This window comes from Sardina pilchardus, chromosome 11, assembly GCF_963854185.1.
Source record: "Sardina pilchardus chromosome 11, fSarPil1.1, whole genome shotgun sequence".
In the NCBI taxonomy this organism is placed as follows: Eukaryota; Metazoa; Chordata; class Actinopteri; order Clupeiformes; family Clupeidae; genus Sardina; species Sardina pilchardus.
Window position 1 is genome coordinate 8373431 of NC_085004.1, and position 12310 is coordinate 8385740.

Sequence of the window (12310 nt, forward strand, 5' to 3'; positions counted from 1 at the left end):
GCGTTTCATTCCTAATTTGTAACGACCCGGTGACGTGTTGGACGAGAAGTACAGGACTTCGTCAGCATTCCAATAGCATTTTGGACCAACATGCCATGGCATGTTTCAACCTGTAGAATGCACGGAGAGCAATATCTCCAATACAAAATCAGACGAAATGTTGCTTTTGTCGAGAAACACGATTTTTGTCAATATTAACCCTGGTAATAGTACAGTTCACCACTGTACTATTTTCAATCAATCAACAGCTCAAAAAACATGTTCTAGGGTGCAGTGACTCTTTAAGTTAGGGCAGAAATCAACATCTCAGTAACTTCACGACGGATCCACAGGTCCTGAAGAACGTGTGCCTTTGTGTGAAGGCAGAAATATTCTTTAGTGTAAATACCATAAATATATATCATACAGCTGTATTTCACACAGTCCTCCTGTAGTCCTCTGTCCTCCTGTAATTACTCATCGCTGCAGTTTACAGGAAGGCTCAGTGAGTCCTGCTTATCAATCATCTACAGTATTCAACAGTTGTGTAGCTGATATTCTTAATTTACTTTATTTACATGGAAAATATCTCATTCTATTTCCAGAAAAGATATCTCCTTCTCTATCAGAAGTTGTACATGTTCTGAGTTTATTTTCGCTATGATAGATTATGATATATATGATAGATGTTTAGATGGTTCTGTGCCATGGACTCGTGTAGGACTGTGGTCAGTGCAGGGCCCAATCACATCTACATCTATTCTATAGAATACATACATCTGCCATCTGGTCACAGCACTGCATCAAACTATTTGGTGGAGAACCATGAGAGAGAGAAGGGGGGAGAGAGAAAGAGAGAGGGAGAGGTGGAGAGAGGAAGAGAGTGAGTCATGAGTCAGATGATGGAAAGATTGCTGTAGAGTGTAGATTCCTATAGATGTCTACGTACATAATATTGAGCATTAACACGGTCAGATATGACCTGATATGACTGGACTAATGATGTGTCCACTCAGAGACAGCTCAGCAGCTGTGGCGCTCCTGCTGCAGTTGCTTGTGTTGTTGCAGTGGTCATTTATGTATTTATTTTTGTACTCCACAAGACAAACTTCACACTGGGCTCCCTATTTATAACACGTTCCACAAACAAGTGCAACACGTCAGAACCGACGCCAAATTCCAGATTGTGGTTTATAATGTCAGAATTGCCCAAGGTCATTGTCCGTTGTGAAAGAGAAAGTGCTCCGTGGGAGTCTGAAAGATCTTTGAAAATGAAGTGATTGTCTCACCAGGGCCCGCCGTAGAAATCCAGTACAGAAACCTCCAACAGTCAAACAAAATATGGTAGAGTTTTTTGAGAGAACATGCAGTAGAAATGGAATGTTAGTGGTGCTTCTGCTCTTAAATTCTATTCTCAGTTTTACTGTTCTCCCCCCCCCCCCCCCCAGCCAATTATAGTTGAATGCTAATTCAAAGAACCAACCTCTTTCAAAAATCCAATTTGCAACTGGTATCAGTTTTCTGATGAGCCCCTGGCTTCAGTATTGTACTGGTAAAGTAGGCTTAGGCTGTGTTTGCTCTACAGCAGATGATGAACAAGTCTTTCCAGAGCCGTAGAGGCATGCGGATCCTCGGAGGAAGGGCCCTTGTGTTGGGTGATGAAGACGAGTGGATCTCTGCAAATCAACTCACTGCCTCTGTGGACGATCTCTGTTTCCGTGCCGTGTAGCAATAAAGGCTTTGTTGTACCACACGGCAGACCTCGTGTCCTCATTGCACTTTCAGTTTGTTTAATCTACAGATCCATTTTAGACCTTACAGACCCGTCTAGATCCAACCAGTGACTATCTAACTGTATGATGTGAAAAAACTTTACACACATGACACACACACACACACACACACAGACACACAGACACGCTCACACACCACACTACCCTGCTAATGTAGGTCTCCTGAAGTAGAACTGTGGAAGTAGGAACTAAGAACTCAAAAAATAAAGGAACTCTTCTTGGACACAAGCCAATTTGGTACTTGAACAGACACTGGCACGTCCACACACACACAGACACGTACACACACACAGACTGTTGTGGAATGTTGTGTAGCTGCTGTGGCACCGTTGGAGAAGTGGAGCGAGCCTGACTCCAGGACTGCAGTTGTCTGTGCAGAGGAAGCAGTCAATAGTGAAGAGCAGCGCTTTGTTCTGGGAGAGAGCAGGAGGGAAAACAAAGCGTCTCGCTTCAAAACCATCAACGGCCAACATCAATACCGCTCACTTGCTCCCTTTCACAGACAAACAGCCTTGTACACACACACACACACACACAAACGAACACACACACACACACACATACCCACACACAAACACACACACACACACACACACACACACAAACTCACTCATCACACCATCAGTGGCCCACATAGATATTGATTTCTTGGTAGCCTCTCTTATCTATATATTGCTCTCTGTAATGGCCAGCAATCAGAGCCTCCTTCACTCCAAACACAGATGAAATGAGCCAGCGCTCCAACGACATCACAAAGGAGCGCTGGTAGTGTGTGTGTGTGTGGGGGGGGGGACCCTGAAATTGGACCTGTGTCAATTTCTTTGATAATAGCCCTTGCCAAGGTTGAAGGAGCTTGAGGTGAGTAAAAAAAAATTGGTTTGCTCCTGAGCACTAAACATTTCTACCGTGCCCATCTCTCTCTCTCTCTCTCCGGATCTCTCTCTCTCTCTCTCTTTCTCTCTCTGTCGGTCCCTCAGCCCTGTCTCTCTCGCTCTCCCTCTCCCGGTCCCTCTGCCCTGTCTCAGCGGAGTCAAAGGACACCACTTATGGCCTTGTATCAATAAATGTTTATTTGATTATATGGCCCATGCCTGGTTGTTTACCCTCCACACACACACTCTGGAGAGGCAGCACAGCACACCTCTGGGACTCAGCTGGGCTGAAGATCTGACTCTGTCCATCTCTATTGGCTGCCTGATGATTCTCATACATATAGACACATATGAGAGACAGATCGAGGCCGAGAGATGGAGAGAGAGAAAGAGGGGGATGGGGTGGGGTGAGGAGAGGAGAGGAAGGCACACATCTGTTGGGAGAAGAGCAGTCTGTGATGAGAGAGGAAAGAAGGGAGCCTGCCTCCCAGCCCTGCTTCCTCTCGGACACAAAGGGGACGGTGTGTGTGTGTGTGTGTGTGTGTGTGTATGTGTGTGTGTGTGTGTGTGTGTGTGTGTGTGTGTGTGTGTGTGTGTGGACATAAAGGGGATGGTTTGGGTTGGCTTTTGGCTCTTTAACTGAGCAGCAATCTGGTCGCACTCCCTCCTCAGCTGCTGGGAATTAAAATGGAGGGATCAAGGGATGAGCGAGGTAATCCACCTGAGAGAGAGAGAGAGAGAGTAGAGAGGGGGAGGGAGGGGGGAGAGAGAGAGAGAGAATGGAGGAAAGAGAGAGAAAGTAGAAAGGGGGAGAGAGGGAGGAAGGGAGAGAGAGAAAGAATGGAGGAATGAGAGAGAGAGAGAGAGAGAGAGCAGGGGCTCAAAGAAAGAGCATGGATGCACATGGCTTGCTAAGTGGGGAGATATGAAAACTCTTTCCTTCACTCCTCTCTCTCTCTCTCTCTCTCTCTCTCTCTCTCTCTCTCTCTCTCTCTGTCTGTCCCCTCTCTCCTTTGTCAGATGGGATGGGAGTGTGTGAGGTATGATGGGCTGTGATGGCTCCTCTCCCCCCCTCTCTGCCAGATGAGGGGACTAAATAAGGCATTACAGGCCCACTCAAAGGCTTTGCTCCTGATCCCCCCAGGTCAGCCTGGGTCCCCCCGGCTGGTGACCCGCGCTCCGCGCTGCCTCTCCTCCAGGCTTTGGGCAGATTTAGCGCGGGGATAATGCATGAATTTAGGCAGCCGCACATGTGGTAAGGGCTCAGCGCTATCGATAGACGGGCCGCCATCAGCCTGGAGCTGCGATTGAGTCATCTCAAGGTTAGTGCGGGTCTGGCCCCGGTCTGGCCCTGGTCTGGTGTTGTTGTTAAGTGTAGCAAAGAGGTGATATCTTCTTGTTTGGCTTTAGGCCGTTTCATTCCTTTGTGTGTGAGCAAACAATGCTTGACTTGCAGTCTGGAGAGGCCACCAAAGCAAGTCTATATGAGCCAGTCCTGACCAATATAGAAACATCTAGCACCACAGCACCACCCACTCTGTGTGAAAGTGCTAGAGCGCAAATGTGCAAATGTGCATCATGGTCGGGCATGCCCAACCTCTGATCACAGCATGCACTGATAGGAGTATTTCATGCACTATGTTGCTATATTGTCAATGTAGAAGAAATCTCTGGCAGAAAACTGGACAGGCTAAGCACCAAATCTGGTGTTGAAGTGACATTGAAAGTTGAAAATAGAAAACAAGACCATCATGCAATTAAATCAATACAAGGAACGTGTAATTGTTGTGGTATAAATCTAAAAGTTAATGTGTACTTAAACTGCACAAACAAAATCGAACCTCCGATCGTCTACCCATTCTCACTTCCTTCCAGCAGGTGGCGGTAAGGTACAGCAAAACACAGAGCCGTAGCAGGCTTGCCCATCATGCTCGCTAACGACACCGTGAACTGGAGGTCTCAGCAGGTCGGCCCACACGGCAGCAGTTCCTGTTCTGAAGGTAGGCTATATAGACTATAGTGAACTACATTTTATGTTGCCACTTTATCAATTCAAATATGAAGACACGAATGGATGATGTAAACTCGCATTAAGCACTTTCTGACTCTGAGTGATAATGTTTCGTGTTAGAACAGTTCACCTAACTGCCTGCACGTGCTAATTATTCGAGCTTGGCGTTAGCGCGTGCTGTAGGCTAATGTGCTTATTTATGTATGTGGTCAGTGGTGATATCTCGGCCTGGCACGGTAGAGCTCAGGCTCGCAATCATGGTTTGATACATACATGTGGTCATCGCCATTATATTTCTCTTTGAAAAACTGTGATTCCTCATCTCCTGACCTGTGGACACATCATATGGGCCTGCCAGGCACCCCACAGGTCATGGAATTTCTGGAATAGGCCTGCAATTGTGTAGTTCATTCTAGACATGGAATGTCAGTTAATATTCAAATTTTTGGGCCAAGTCATGGGAATTTTTATTGTAGCAGTTTAAACTGTAGGCCTACTTTCCAAAATACAATATGTCCACGCTCAATGGTGTTTTTTGCCCCCAACGGCACCTTCCAGGCAGCACAGCCTAAAAGGCACTATACCTTATTCCTAGCCCTCAACCCTCATCCTACCCCTAAACTGAGGGGAGTAGTGCCTTGTAGGCAGCGCTGCCGGGGAGGCACCGCTGAGGGCAAATAATACCAAAGACCATATCAGAGACGGTTTATAAAGCGAGACGACTCATATGAGGGTCAATTCCGGTTTCCCTGTGACGTAGTGCCACTCCCATTTAGGAGGCAAACGGGAGAAATAAACCTTATCTCGGATTATGACCATTCCCTTAGCCCTATATTCAGCAATGCAAGTAACGAACCCATATTCTACAAGGCACACGTCTTTCTAACATTCCCACATTGAAATCGTATTTTCCAGCGTGATAAATACATAGAAAAATAACTTTGTTCACGACCTGTCCCTCCTGACCTGACCTGTCTCCGCTAATTGCGCAGGCCACCTGTTATCAACGGCACACTGCTTCTGCTGCTTCTACACTGGTCTAAACCGATTACTCGTCACTGATCACGCCCAGATAGGAGGCGGAAGTGGACACCATTTCATTCCATTGAAAACCCCCTTTATGATTCATCTTAGTAACTATACGATCTTTGACCATATGTCCACACAGAATCAGTGTATATCTGGTTATTAGCTTTGCTGCCTGCTCTCCTGAGTAGTTGTGGTTAGCGCAACTTTGTTTTCTTCAATCCCCATTTATGCATTTCCCGCTCTAAAAAAGAGTAAAATATTCATGAACGCTATGTGGCCACTCTGAAATCTTTGGGCAGTATTGTACCATTCATTGTATGGTAGGTTGTGGAAATATATATATAAGTCATGGAATTGTACATTTGACTTAGATTGGGCACCATGGCCTGTTTCCCCTCTGTTAACTTCTGCAGCAGAGGGCAACACACCAACTGGCAAACAGCTCACAGCCGCCGCTACTGGGCCAGACCGCTGTCTGCTGTTGTGGAGATTTGCATAGCCAATCTCCTCCGTGGGGGAGCCCATTTTAAGGAATCTTCATGGATATGTGTGCAGTGGGGTCCTCATTTGCCTATGCAAATGCATGGCGAATTATTTCCTGGAATTAATGCTTCCCCTCCCCCCACCCCCCTCCTCCACAGTTAGGCAATGCAAATACGCGGGGCCACCAACTTTACGTGCTTATTAGCGCGGACGTCAGGCGCTATCAGGCCGCCTTAATTGGATTTGAAGCTCCCCTGATGAATATGTATTGTGTGGAAACGCGAAGCGGAGCTGTCGGAATCTGGCACGCTTTGATATGGTGAACTTTTCTGCAGGTCTGATTCTTCACGCGTAGAGATTACACACACGCACACGCACACACACACGCACACACACACACAGCCTCACCACCACCACCACCGCTACCACAGCACAATGCACCCGTGCCGTGTGATCACACTGTCAAACACCTTGTATGCGCGTGCCAGTGCGAAGCCGGGCTAGAACCAGAACCAGGGCCAGAACTGGGCCAGAACCGGGCCAGAACCAGAGCCAGAAGCGGGCCAGAATCAGCAGATGTAGGAAATGCAGTGCTATATCTGTCCATTACACGCGGGGCAGGTGAATGCCCGATGGGCCAATGACATGCAAGAACTTGGTGTGATTTCATTCATCGCTAAGGTACATAACATGTGATCTCGTGAAGTGCTGTCCCAATTCCAAATCCCTTACTGAGCCCATGTGGCCTCACACACTCACTCACTTAGCACCTGAGATCAATGAAGTCTGTGAGTCTTTAGTCGTTAGCCCTCAGGGCTCTCTTTGGGATTCAGCCCTTGTATGCGTGTGCCAGTGCGCAGCCGAGCCAGAACCGGACGCCAGAAATCTTTCCCTTAGACGCGGTGCTGATGAATGTCCAATGGGCCAACACTACATGCAAGAACTTTGTGTGATCTCATTATTGGCAATGAGAGAGCTTCCAAAGATTCCGGAAGTCATTAATTTTCAATGGAAGCCGGCTTCTCTCAGCTGCAAGCAGCGGCAGATCCGCCTGCGTCACGTTTTGGGTGTCTTGAGCGTCCAGCAGAAAGTCGAAATTGGCTCAACTTTATGGTAATGAGCTATGACGCGATTCAGCGGCAAACGACCAGCAACAAACATGATCGAACATAGAATGCTACCACGTCTGAGTGGCCAAAGCGTCCAAAGCTTCCCACGGCGTCCTTGGCAGGGCATCTAGAGCTTCTTGGAAGCTCAAGTCGCCAGCGGGGTGTACAATACATACAGTAAGAGGTTGGTTGGTTGTTGAACTTGACTTGTTTTGTGAAAATCGATTTGATGTGTTGGGTCAGGTGGTGCTATGAATATGTATGTGAAGGAGTTTCTGTATATGATGTACGTGAGGAGCTTTTGTATGTGAAGACGTTATCGAACACAACGTCACCTTATGACACTACCTCTTACCTGTCAGCTACCTTCAGGTGAAGAAATAAATCAGTCCCAAAACCCCTCAAGGGTACGTTCGCTTACCTTCTTCAGGTTAAGGGTACGTTCGCTTATCTTCTTCAGGTTCCTTTTGGTGGAGTAAAGGCCTGCAGACTGGAGTTTACAAATGGAATGGAGCTGGCTTGAGATGTACTATTGGGCAGTACCAGGAGTGTCCTGTAGATGGCGTGTGTGGTGTGGACAGAATCAAACTGTAGTAGAACTGTGCGCTGACCTGTCCAGCTTCCTTCGTAGCGGATTGTTGCTCTAGAAGAGCTGGTATGTAAAAGAGCTGAAGAGCTGGAGCTGACTGAGTCCTTCTCTTCCCAAAGGAACAAAGGGTGTGTTAGTGCTGGCCGGCCTCAGCAATCTAGCTGCCATGTGTTGAGGCGGTTTCAGTGATGAAGCCAGCTCCACACCCACAGAGAGAGAGAGATTTACAGGGAGGGAGAGAGAGAGAGAGAGATACATAGAGAGATAGTTTCAGAGATAGAGATACAGAGAGAGAGAGATACATAGATATTTCCATAGAGAGAGATATAGAGATATACAGAGAGAGAGAGATATTCTGTTATTTATTACTGGGGAACTTGACAGCCTGATTAAACTCTCTAGATGTGGTATTGCTGCTTCTTTTCTCTCTCTCTCTCTCTCTCTCTCTCTCTCTCTCTCTCTCTCTCTATCTCTATCTCTATCTCTCCCTCTCCCTTCACGCACTCGGTGCTTGAGTTGCACAAGGAAGGAAATAGATGTGGTATTGGGTGGATGTTGAACTAACTGACTAGTTCTAGAAATAGCTGCTTGCCGTTTCCTCTGACAGGGTGATTTCCTCTCTGTGGCCACTAGGGGGGGTGAGCGCGGTGTGCAGCCAGGCGTAAGGGCCGCACATGGCCGTGCCAGCATGAGGAGTGAGTGAGTGCACATCAGTGCTGTAACACTTTTGTAACCAGAAAACTGAAAAAAAAAACAGGCCTGTTCATTAACGAGATGGCCTCAGGCCCGTGAGCTGAAGTCTTGAAAAAAAACGTCAAGATGAAAACTGAATGACATTTGAGACATGTGCCTTATCACTATTCATTGCTCCTTTGCATGTAGAAATGGGCAATAGTGACTAAATTGGTGTTAAATGTCCAAGACTCTACAGCCCTGCTGAGCTTCCAGACTCAGGACTGACTGTGAAAATGAATGTCTTGCCCCCGTCTGATCAGTAACCTGACACCTTAGCAGGAGGCAGTGTTTCATGTCAGACAGCGGAGTCTGGCTCGCCGGAGGAGAGGCAAGAAATGATTTGGCTGCGATGCCAATCCAGTATCCGTGTCTGTGGATAGCGTGGCTTTCGCTGATGACTGTGCTCTGCCAGCTTGTCACAGTCATCCAATGGTGCTGCCTTCTCCGTATGTCCATCAAGCTGCACAGAAGGAGACATGCTTCTGCTTTTTAATATGCTGCACTGAGGGAAACATGCTTCTGCTTTTGAATGTGCTGGCCATGGGGCCATCTGCTCATCTGGGCCTTTGGAGCAGACTGTCAGACAGATCATTTTCATTTGTTGTTATTTAAAGTACAATATCATCAGTGACCATGCTCTCAGAACACAGGCAGGCAGGCAGACACACAGGCAGACAGACAGACAGACAGACATACAGACAAGCAGACAAATGCACAGGCAGACAGACAAATACACAGGCAGGCAGGCAGGCAGGCAGGCAGGCAGGCAGGCAGGCAGACAGAGATGCAGGCCTGGCTCTGAGCAGTCTCATGTTGGAGCCTAGTCTGAGGGGGGGCCTTGTGCTGAGGTGCTGGTATGCCATGCACTGAGGGCTACCTTCAGTGAGTCTTGTTATCTGCGCTTTTAAACTATATTATGTTTGCATTTACATTTATTCATACAGACACTTTTATCCAAAGTCACTTACAAATGTCAATTTTGTTGCATATGCCATTGTCCCTTGCATATTACAAGGGACAGTGTGACTTACAAATGTCCATTATATGACAAGGGTCATATTAGCCTACTTGTCTGTCTCTGAGGGTAGAAAAGAAAACAAACAACTCTTATTAAATATGACAATATGACGTGGGGTTTGTGTTTATGTAATTAATGAGGAATGTACAAGTGACACCATGCAAGAATTGTTTACATTTTTGTCTTTGTTCTTTGTGCCTATGGGCGCTTTCACATCACTAGTTTGATTATTTGGTCCGCACCAGGCAATAACATTGTTATTATGTAGCATATAGACTCCAGTGTGTGCGTTTTTACACCAGCAAATGAACCAAAATTGGGCTGATTGACCTTTCATCAATGTTTATCTTCCGGTAGAAATAAGCGCCAATTTTGACTTGGTTTGGACCCGAGTTTGCATTCTCACCACAGGGACCGCACCAGAGGTCTGCTTGATTTAGTGCAGACCCGAGTGCGACTGATGCTTTCACACCAACGAAAACAAACCGAACTAAGAGCTTTTGGTTTGAATGGATCGTTTGGTGCGCCCAACTACTGTTGGTGTGAAAGCACCCGTAGTGCACTGGGTGGAAAGCACAAGCTGGCCTCGTTAACTGCTGTGAGGCGTCCAGGGTGACTGAGTGTCTACTTACCGTGAGTGAGGAACAGACATACAGACAGGAGTGAGGCCATGCACGATGAGTTGAAGTGAACCGGTGACATTTCAAGTGAATGAGTGACATTGTTTTTCTCAAGTTTAGGTGTCATTTTACAACCTTAACAGATCATTGAGATATGACATATCCTACTGACACATGTCAGGCATGACTAAGAGGAATTTTTACATTTTGTAAAAGACCCAGAGGGGCAGTGTCTATGAAACCATGTTGAGAGGTTACAGTATGTGGAAATGGGGCCATTTTGGTTTGAGTATGCAGGATGGCCTGAGCATCTAATTCACCAGACACCCTGACCACATCACACATTTGATCTGCTGACTCAGAAGAGGCAGCGTAAGCAAGAAACGTTGCGTAAAAAAGATCTCAGTAGTATAGGTGTAAAAAAAAAACGAAACCATCCTCTATTGCTGTATTTGCCAACTTTTTTTCCTTGAAGGCCCCCTTGCCTAAAGGCCTGAACGCACCAACCTGACTGGCCGACCGTCGGCAGAAAAGCAGGCGGACTATCAATCGGGCTCTCGTCTCCCCTGGTTGGTCAAAAAAGTGCCACTGAACACACTGAAGCGACGCTGATGCTGATTGTATGTTTTGCGCGTGCGTGAACTGTGATACATTACCCATAACTGCAGGCTTCAGAGTCAGCTGAGCCAAGTAGATACCATGAAGGATTCGCGGAACTAATTGCCACTAGTTTTCGGACTTCTCTGATTAAGCAATAAGAAGATATAAATATAATTATATAGTGTGTATTATTTTATTGCCATTGCTTGTGTGTGAGGCCAACGAAACACTCTCTTGGGCACAGAAAAAATAACTTTTTGCCGGTTAACCTAGCTAGCTTGCTAGCTAATATTAGCACAGTAAACGAAAAGTGAATGGGAAATATCCTGAAATAACACACATTCAGAAACGTAGTTTTAGCAAAAATATGTTAGGAAGGTCTATCAAAATGGGTTCGAAACTTACATCGCTGAATGTAGGGCTAATGGTTAGTTTTTAAACGAAGTCCTCTGCTACCTACTACTACCTACTGTAGATGTTACGAAGGGTTAGGATAGTAGGACTCAACCAATCAGATTGGTAATTGAGACCGACCGCCACTGGCCGACTCTACATGTCAAGTCGGCCAAAACGAGCCAAAATTAGCCCCGACGCCGACTGGCGACGGCACGGAACACACCAAACAGATTCGAGTCCCCGACCGCCCCGACTGCCCGACGGCCTATTATCGGGTTGGTGTGTTGTTAAGACAAGCCAGGGTCCCCTACCCAAACCCCTACCTGCATACCCACACAATTGTTTGTTGATTGTTTTATTCAACAATCGGGTTTGGGGATGAATTACCAATGTCTAGCCTAGACCAACCTGAGGGATGCTTATGCAAATTCAGATGTAGTGAATAGCTACATGAATTTAAATGTGGAACAAAAATTTGTTTACATTTGGATTATAGAGTTTTGATTATACAATTTACGATGATCAACTTACAACCTCAGCCCAGCCCCCTGCAATCTCTGGTGGTCCCTAGTGGGGTCCCCGGACCCCAGGTTGGGAACGACTGCTCTATTGGGGTACGAGTAGTGCAGTGATTTCCTCGTCCACGTTGTTTGCCTCGTGTGTTTGGGATGGTGCAGAGATCGGACTCCGAGGCATGTTTTTTTTTTCCGTTGGGCAAGTGCTTTACAACCAAATCACTCCAGCAAAAGTTAAGACAGATTAAAGTGAACTCTTTGCATTACCCCAAGGTAAACCCCAGCCAGTATGCAGCTCAACCAGTTCCACTCAACAGCCTTTAATAACAAAGGATCCAGTTTTAAGACAGGGCAGCACCTCACTCTCTCTCAGTAGCGTGTATTGAATCGCGTCCACTTCTGAAAGTATTTAGAGGCCTGTAAAGTGTTGCACCTTACTCTTGCATGCGAGTCTTAAAAATATGGCGACAGTGTCGGTAGTGTATTTTAAGTGGTTCAGTGCAAATTAAATTCTTTACTTGGCAAGACTGGACTTTGTTGTTCTGTGCTTGAAGCTGAAGG